Consider the following 7,974-nt stretch of genomic DNA (forward strand, 5'->3'; position numbering starts at 1 on the left):
ACCCTCTTTATTGAATTAATAAATTTCTCTTCTACTCCTAGCTAAGATTTTATCATGAATCTGTTTTTAATTTTATCAAATGCCTTTTCACATACAAGGTCTGTCCAAAAGGCACCAGCTACACAAGACAAAATATAGAGACATTTATTGAAGAAGATACAAGATTAAGACATTGTACATAGGAAAATGATGTCTCAGTCCCTTTCAAAGTAGGCACTTTGGGACCTCACATAGTTCCAGTCGCCATCAGTTGCCCCACTGTGTTTTTCTGAATCTCACTGATGGTCTGAAATCTCTTCCCTTTCAAAGGTGATTTTAGTTCTGGGAAAGGCCAGAAGTCACAGGGCACCAAATCTGGGCTATAGTGGGGGCTGAGTCACCAGGGTGATCTGATGCTTCACAAAAAAACTCTGCAGGAGATCTGATGCCTGAGTGGATGCATTGTCGTGATGAAGCTGCCAATCATCAGTTGCCCATAGCTGTGGCTTTCTGAATCACCGAAATAGTTCCCATGGAGGAATGTACAAGCTTAACAAAAAATCTGATGCAGACCTGTGGCTACACTTATTCAGTCATTTGGAAGGTGATGGCCACATAGTACACAGGCTCACTCAATGGTGTCTACCACTCTCAGTGATTAGTACAGTTATCATTGTTCATGCATGTACATTCCAGTTCACTCTCATTGGCTGCCAGGTTACATCGCTATTGCACAAACTGTTCTCATTATATTAACAATGGTTGGACTTTTTCAGGACAGACCTTGTATATTTATATGATCATATACAGTCATGCTCTGTGTAATGACATTGCGGATAGCAGACTGCAAATATGATGCTGGTCCCATAAGATTATAATGGAGCTGAAAAATTTCTATCACTTAACGATGTAATTGTCATAACATCATAGCACAAGACATTACTCATGTAATGTCTGTGGTGATGCTGCTGTAAACAACCCTTCTGTGCTACCAGTCATATAAAAGTATAACACATACAATTATGTACAGCATATAGTACTTGATAATGCTACTAAATGACTATGTTAGCAGTGTATGTATTTACTATACTATATTTTTAAACATTATTTTAGAGTTTAATCTTTCTACTTTTTTTTAAAAAAAGGTTGATATAAAATAGTATGGTGTGGTACACTGGCAGCAACCTCATATATCTAGTGGTTACTGCATCTCTTCATTGCATTATTTCTCTTGTGCTTCATTTAATCTCTTGTTGTTTCGTTCATCCCTGAAAGCATATAAAATTCACTCCTCAGGTTGCCAGGAGGAGGCTACATCCTGTGTCTGGTCTGGAAACAAAATTTAAAGTAAGGACTAAGAAGGTGGAAAATTGGTCATGGTTATTGCTTGCCTTTTGGGTATGTCCCATTCCACCAAAGATATGATCTTTAACAATAAGAACAGTGATGGAAGCTGTTAAAGGATCTGCTTCATTGAAGGCAATGAAACAAAAATTTCAGAAGGGCCTATATAAGGCATGGAGAAACTTCTAGTGACCTATCACTAGATGAGACACAGAAGTATATCACTCTTAGCACCACAACAATCATGGCTAAAGCAAAAAGTCTGCAATGTTGTAAGAAAAGGCTAGACCTATCTACGATGCTGAATTTACTGCTATCTTTGTGTGGTTTAAACAATTCAAGAATCATTATTCATTACATAATGTGCAAATGAGTACTGAGTTTGTAAGTGCTGATGTGAAAGCAGCTGAAAAATTTTTGGAAACTTTAGATAAGCTGATTATGAAGGAAAATTACTTGCCACAGCAAATATTCAGTATAGATGAAACCTCCCTATTCTGGAAATGGATGCCTGAAAGGATTGTCATCCACAGGGAGCCCAACTCAATGTCAAATTTCAAGGCTTTTAAGGATTGGAAAAACAGATTTGCCTAGGGACAATGCTGCATGCTACAAATTTAAACCCTTTATGTACTGCCAGTGAGAATCCCAGGTCTTCAGGCATATCAGTAAGAACATACTGCCAGGGTGTAACAGGAGCAATAAGAAGTCACGGATGACCCAGCTCCTCTTGCAAGATGACCCATTGAATTGCAAAATTGCCATGACAGCAAAATGGAATAAGTACTTTTTGGAGAATAAAAGACCTTTTAAGATTTTTCTTATTATTGATACATGATTGGTGGTGGATGGGTTTTTCTCATTATGAAATGTCTGTATCTCTAATTATAAACACAATAAAGGGCAATTCTTATTAGATTTTTTAAAAAATCCACTGAACCCATTTATTTTTTACCATTACTTTTTCTAAAAAGTAAAAACTTAACAAAAGAAATCTTGAATCTAAGGTAGGTTATATTAACATCTTCAAGGAAACAGCTGAGAGCCAGTATTTGAACCCATGATCTGAACACTCAAATCTCATAACACAAGTACAAATCAGATAAGGTAGTGAGAGAAAAGGTTTACCTTAAGGGGTATGTAGTGGTCAACAAAGTGACAAAACTTGACCAATATGAGCCAGGAGACAATCTCATAATGAACACAATCTTATCCTTACACTGGTCTATAAACCAGTGGACTATTGTCTTTAAAATTTTTTATCAATGTAATAGCATAAAATAAAGCAGTATAAAATGCTCCTAATGACATAAAGTAGTTGCGTGCCAGCACTCCTTAATGCCTAGTTGCAATCACATGTAAATAATTAAAATAACTAAAATAACTTGTTGTTTTAACTAACGTTCATACTTGTATTTCTTGAGTTACACATTTTAGTCATTATCAAGTTCCTACAGAGTTGAGGCTTTAGCTTTTTTCTATACCCTGTACTCCTTTCCACATTTGTGTAGTTAAATCAATACTTAAGTTGTTATTGGCAAAAATTCTCTATATAACCAAATTATCATGATTGCATTATCTTTCCTAAAAAGATATTTTGTTTTTCTTGAAGCTATCAAAATTTATCTCCTAATTTCCTATAAATCTGTTCTTCACTGTTTTCAAATTCATCAGAACTGCCATATATCAACATCTGCCCATTTTCCCCCAACCTTCAACATCAAGTTTAAAGATCACTTCTTCAAGAAAGGCTTCATCCAAGAGAACTACTCCCTTATCTGAATTTCCCATCACAAGTATACATACAAAAAGAGATGTGCTTACTTTTATATACTAAGTGAAATGTCTTTCATATAGTTTTATTGAACGTTGCTTAAATGAATACTCAACATAAAAAATGAACCTCTGGAAAGCCATCCAAGGTTTATTCTTTCCTTATTAAAGAGAACCAAAAAAAGCCCTCAGCAACTTTTTGCTGTAGCCATCCCATAAGCTATTTGGTATCAGCTGCACTATACACAGTAGAAACTCAAGGGTATACTTATGGTACCACATTTAGTAGATACATATATGAAGTCTATCCAGAAAGTATGCAGCCCTATAATATGAAAAAGACATTTATTGAAGAAGATACAAGATACAAGAAATGTTGTGCATTGGCCAACGATGCCTCAGTCCCCTTCAAAGTAGGCCTCACACAATTCTTCCAGAATCATTAGCAACTGCAGCACGATATTCCTTCTGCTCTGGTAACAGAAGCCACAGGACAAACTTTGCCATGACACGTTTCATGCAAAGAAAACTGCATCAAAATCTAGGACACAATAGTTTTTGGAATCCCCAGACCAGTTTCTAGTTATCACACTTTTAGTTGCCAATCTTTGTTGAATGCAGCCTGTATACTTTCAACATTCTCAGGTGTTTTGCTTGTTGCAGACCTTCCAGAATGTGGGTCACTTTTGACAGATTCTTGACCATCTTTGAAGCATCTAAGCCACACTTTTATTTGTGCTACACTCACTGCATCATCCCCAGAAGGCTTCTGAATCATCCAAATAGTTTCCATGGAGGCATGTTCAAGCGTAACATAAAATCTGATGCAGATTTGTTGCTCTACTTGCTCAGTTATTTTGACTGTAATGGCCACACAGTACACATGCTCCCTCAATGGCATCTACTGCCCCCATCAACTAGTACAATGAAGTTGTCATTGTTCATGCATACACATTCCAGGGCACTGTCCTTGGCTGCCAGGTTACACTGATGTTGCACAAACTGTTGTCATATTAACAATGGCTGGACTTGTTCTGGACATACCTCATAATTAATGATTAAGTTTTAAAAGATCTGTATATAAGCATCCCATAATCCTTACAAATTTAAAAATTCAAATTTCAAAAAATTTCAAAAATTCAAAAGGAGTTCAAAAATTCAATATATGCAATGATCTGCCCTACCTAGAGAATGCTGGTTATTACTCCTAGCTCTTGCCTGACTACAGTCTTTCTGTCCTACTTAAATTGGTAAAGCTAAAGAGGGATAAGTTGCCTGAGTCTATAGGGATGCATTTTTAAAGGTAGGGGTTAAAGTTTAATAAAGCCTCAAGAACAGCCCTGGTTGGTGTGGCTCAGTGGATTGAGTGCTGGCCTATGCACCAAAGGGTCGCCAGTTTGATTTCCATTTAGGGCACATGCCTGGGTTGTGGGCCAGGTTCCCAGTCGGGGGTACACAAAAGGCAATCACACATTGATATTCCTTTCTCTTTCTCCCTCCTTCCACCTCTCTCAAATAAATAAGTAAATAAATAAATCTTTAAAAAAGAGAACAGAATAATGATTTAAATGATGTAAGAATGTGAGAGAATTAGAAGAACATGGCCCTTTGTATTTTTTTTCTCCTTACCTGAGGACATTTTTTTCACCAATTTCAGAGAGAGGGGAAGAGTGAGACTGTTGGCAGCCTGCAACCTGGGCATGTGCCTTGCCCAGGAATCAAACCTGTGACCCTTGGAGCTTCAGGATGATGCTCCAACTAACTGAGCCACACCAGCCAGGGCATGGGTTTTGCATTTTATATTTAATTTTGGGTTAGTCAAAAGTCTGTTACATTTTTTCCATAAAATAAAGACACATTTTTCATTTTCACTAATAGCTTTATTGATTTGGATATTTTGAGTATGTCAGCTCTCTCCTGTTATTGGCTTCTAGTGGGTAGAGTCTAGGTGTGCTACTAAATATCTTCCAATGTGTAAGACAGCCCCACAGCAAAGAATTATTTGGCCAAAATGTCAATAGTACCAAGAAAATTAACAAACCACTTTTGATACAGTTGATCAGTCACAGCATCACCTCCATACACTGCACAAATCTTTTCTTTGCATTTCAGTTTCATTTTTACCTTTCTTGAAATAATAAATACATTAAAAAGTTGCATATTTGCTTCCATCTTCAATATGAAAATGGTTGTACAAAAATTCACCAATTTTGATTTTTTAAAAAATATACACTGATATGCCAGCTGTAACAATACAATCTAATAAAATTGTTCCAAATGAAGTTAAAGACAACTAAGCACTACTACAGCCGCTGTACAGAGACAACATAACAGAATTTTGGCCACCCCAATATAATCTCAATTTAATGAGAACTAATACTCTTGTGCATTTAAAGGTACAAAATTTATTTTTATTTTTAACAACTATACAATATATTACTTAAAATTTGTTTACATCAAATGAAATACATCTGTACACACCCACTGTAAGAGAACTACCTGACATGAACCGGCAAAGGTGCAGGGATGGTGCAGTATTTTTATACCAGAATTAAACATATTAAATAGCAGGGAAGTACAGTGGAATTGAAGGTTGAGGTTTAGTACAGCAGTCAAGAAGGTAAGACTAAGTGTTAAGTACATTAATTTGATTAGGGTCTGATTCAGCATTTGTAAAAAATGAAGGATAAACTAAGGTGGCATTAATCACAAAAAGCTGAATTCAGTGTAATCAGTCCTTCATTCAGATGCTTAATGTTTGCATTTCAATAGCTTTCCTGTGATATAAATTATCTATTTTGAATGTTCTTCCCCTTTTGTTTTGCAAATAGTTACATTGCAGGTCATTTATTGGCTACAAGTGAATACATGACAGAATCATAATGAAGAGTATTAAATCCCAATACAGAAAAATCAGTCTGTTTAAGTGAGTATGATGTAAATCTTCCAATGAATCGTTCAGCACAATGATCTTTTTCTACATCTTGATCACATCTAAGTTTTCAGCAGTGAAAACTAGCTTGTCAGGAACTAGAACACAGGCTCTCGCCAGGCAACCAATCTGCTGGCGCCTTATCTTGGACTTGCCAGCCTCCAAGAACTACGAGAAATTTGTTGTGTATAAGCTCCCCCCACCCCACAAAAAAGAAACCCAACCAAACAACAACAGTAACAAAAAACTAGCTTATTCCAAAACAAGCCAGCTGTGCAAGCTTACATTAGAAACTTCATCCTCAGCATACTAACATAGAAAAGTGGAAGTCAGTTTTCCATGTATAGCAAGATTTTCGACAAAGCAAAAGAATAGCTTCCTTTGTACTGGACACATTCTTGAACTTGCCAAAATTGGGGAAAGTAGGTGGGAAAGGGACGGTAAGTAAATAGTCTCTGATATTTCCCCCTAATTTACAAATATGAACTTCTAGGATAAAGACCATCCTTGTACTCAGCTTTCATCATTAAATTATAGCATCCCTACGCTGGGCGAGTGAACAGGTGCAGATTACATGGTTGTGCTCCAAGTTCCTTCATTAACAAAGGGATTTTGGCATATTGCTCATAATTTTATAGTACTCCTGATATGTTAGTGTCTGGTTCCTAACAGCATATATCAAGGAACGCCTCCTTGCCACCTGGTGAAGTCCAGCCAACTGTTCCGGCACCAGATTATTCACCCGACTGAGTAAAGCACCTCAAGTAAACTGGGTAAGCGATTACAAAAACTGGGGCTGGGGACTACATTTCACCCATTAACGCGAAAAAGTAGTCCGGTGTAGTCCGGCATAAGCCGGTGCAGCCCAAAGCTTTACTGACTCGGCGAGTAAAAAAAAAAAAACCTCTAGGTCGATGTCCCTACGCAGCCCCCACTGCCACGACGGACCGCTACACACACCAGAGCCACAAACCACTACCATGTAACCCGCAACTCTCCCGAAAAGCGATGTAGAAGCATCCTTTCGCCCTTCGCGGGCGTCTTCCCGACCAGCTCCGAGCCCCAGAACCTCCACAGACGCCTCTCAGCCAGCCCCGCCACAAACTACCTCAGCAGGCGCGGCGCGCCGCCGAGGGGTCCTCGGCCGGGCCTCAGAGATGCTCCCGGCCTCAGAGAAACAGCTGGGTCGTCCAAACGCTGCACCCCCAGGGCTCGCGTCCGCCCCCAACGTACCTACAGCGGTGCCACACCCCGCCAGCCGCCTCCTCACAGCTGTTCCCAAGTTCCAACGCCGTGCTCTGTAACGCTCCCAAGGGGGCTGGGCAGAGGTTAGTCTCTCTGACTCCACCCCTATGGTCTCCAGGCCAATGGCAACAAGAACGTGCGACAGTCTAGCCAATCAGAGACGACCGGGTGGAGTGGGTAGAGAGAAGGACTACTGCGAGGTGAAGTTGGCTGAGGGGTAGAGGAGTTCTGGTACCTGAGGATTTTTCCCGTCAGTCTTCGGTCCTAACTGCCCAGTCACGCGACTAAGTGCCAGAGCTAGCCCTTTGAGTGATTTGAGCAACGATTTGTAAAGTTTTCCGAAAATCATTCGTAAAATTTTATTTACAAAGCTGCCAGCAGTCTGAAGCTTACCAATTCGAATTTTCAAATTTTTAAAGTATTGCCTTTAAATATCACTTATGTTGATTAAAGAGTTTTTAAACAACTTATTAAACTTTGCGACTCAGTCGAGTGGTCCTGGCCTAGTTGTGTTTTCTTCAGTTTCCTCAGTTGCCCCAGAGACCTGCCGCTCTAGGCCGCATCAGATTTTGTGAGACCTGCCCTGCTGCCAGGTTCATCGCTCTCTTGGTGATTATTGCGCTTCAAGTAGGTGCAGGAATTATAACCGTCAAAAGCCCTTATCATCCTGGAAGGTAGAGCTACTGGCACTCTACTAGTAA

The 7,974-nt window shown here is 39.1% G+C and overlaps 1 protein-coding gene across 2 annotated transcripts in view; it reads right to left on the reverse strand.

Moving 5' to 3' along the window:
* Window positions 1–7,333, reverse strand: part of ATF7IP2 (activating transcription factor 7 interacting protein 2) — an 80,062-nt gene extending 72,729 nt beyond the window's left edge. For both annotated transcript variants that reach the window (XM_028515716.2, XM_036020936.1), the window contains exon 1: window positions 7,137–7,333. The gene's annotated coding sequence lies outside the window, so the exon portion shown is untranslated. The remainder of the gene's footprint in view (window positions 1–7,136) is intronic.
* Between the last annotated feature and the right edge of the window lie 641 nt (window positions 7,334–7,974).

The sequence above is a fragment of the Phyllostomus discolor genome, chromosome 3, assembly GCF_004126475.2.
Source record: "Phyllostomus discolor isolate MPI-MPIP mPhyDis1 chromosome 3, mPhyDis1.pri.v3, whole genome shotgun sequence".
NCBI classification, from domain to species: Eukaryota; Metazoa; Chordata; class Mammalia; order Chiroptera; family Phyllostomidae; genus Phyllostomus; species Phyllostomus discolor.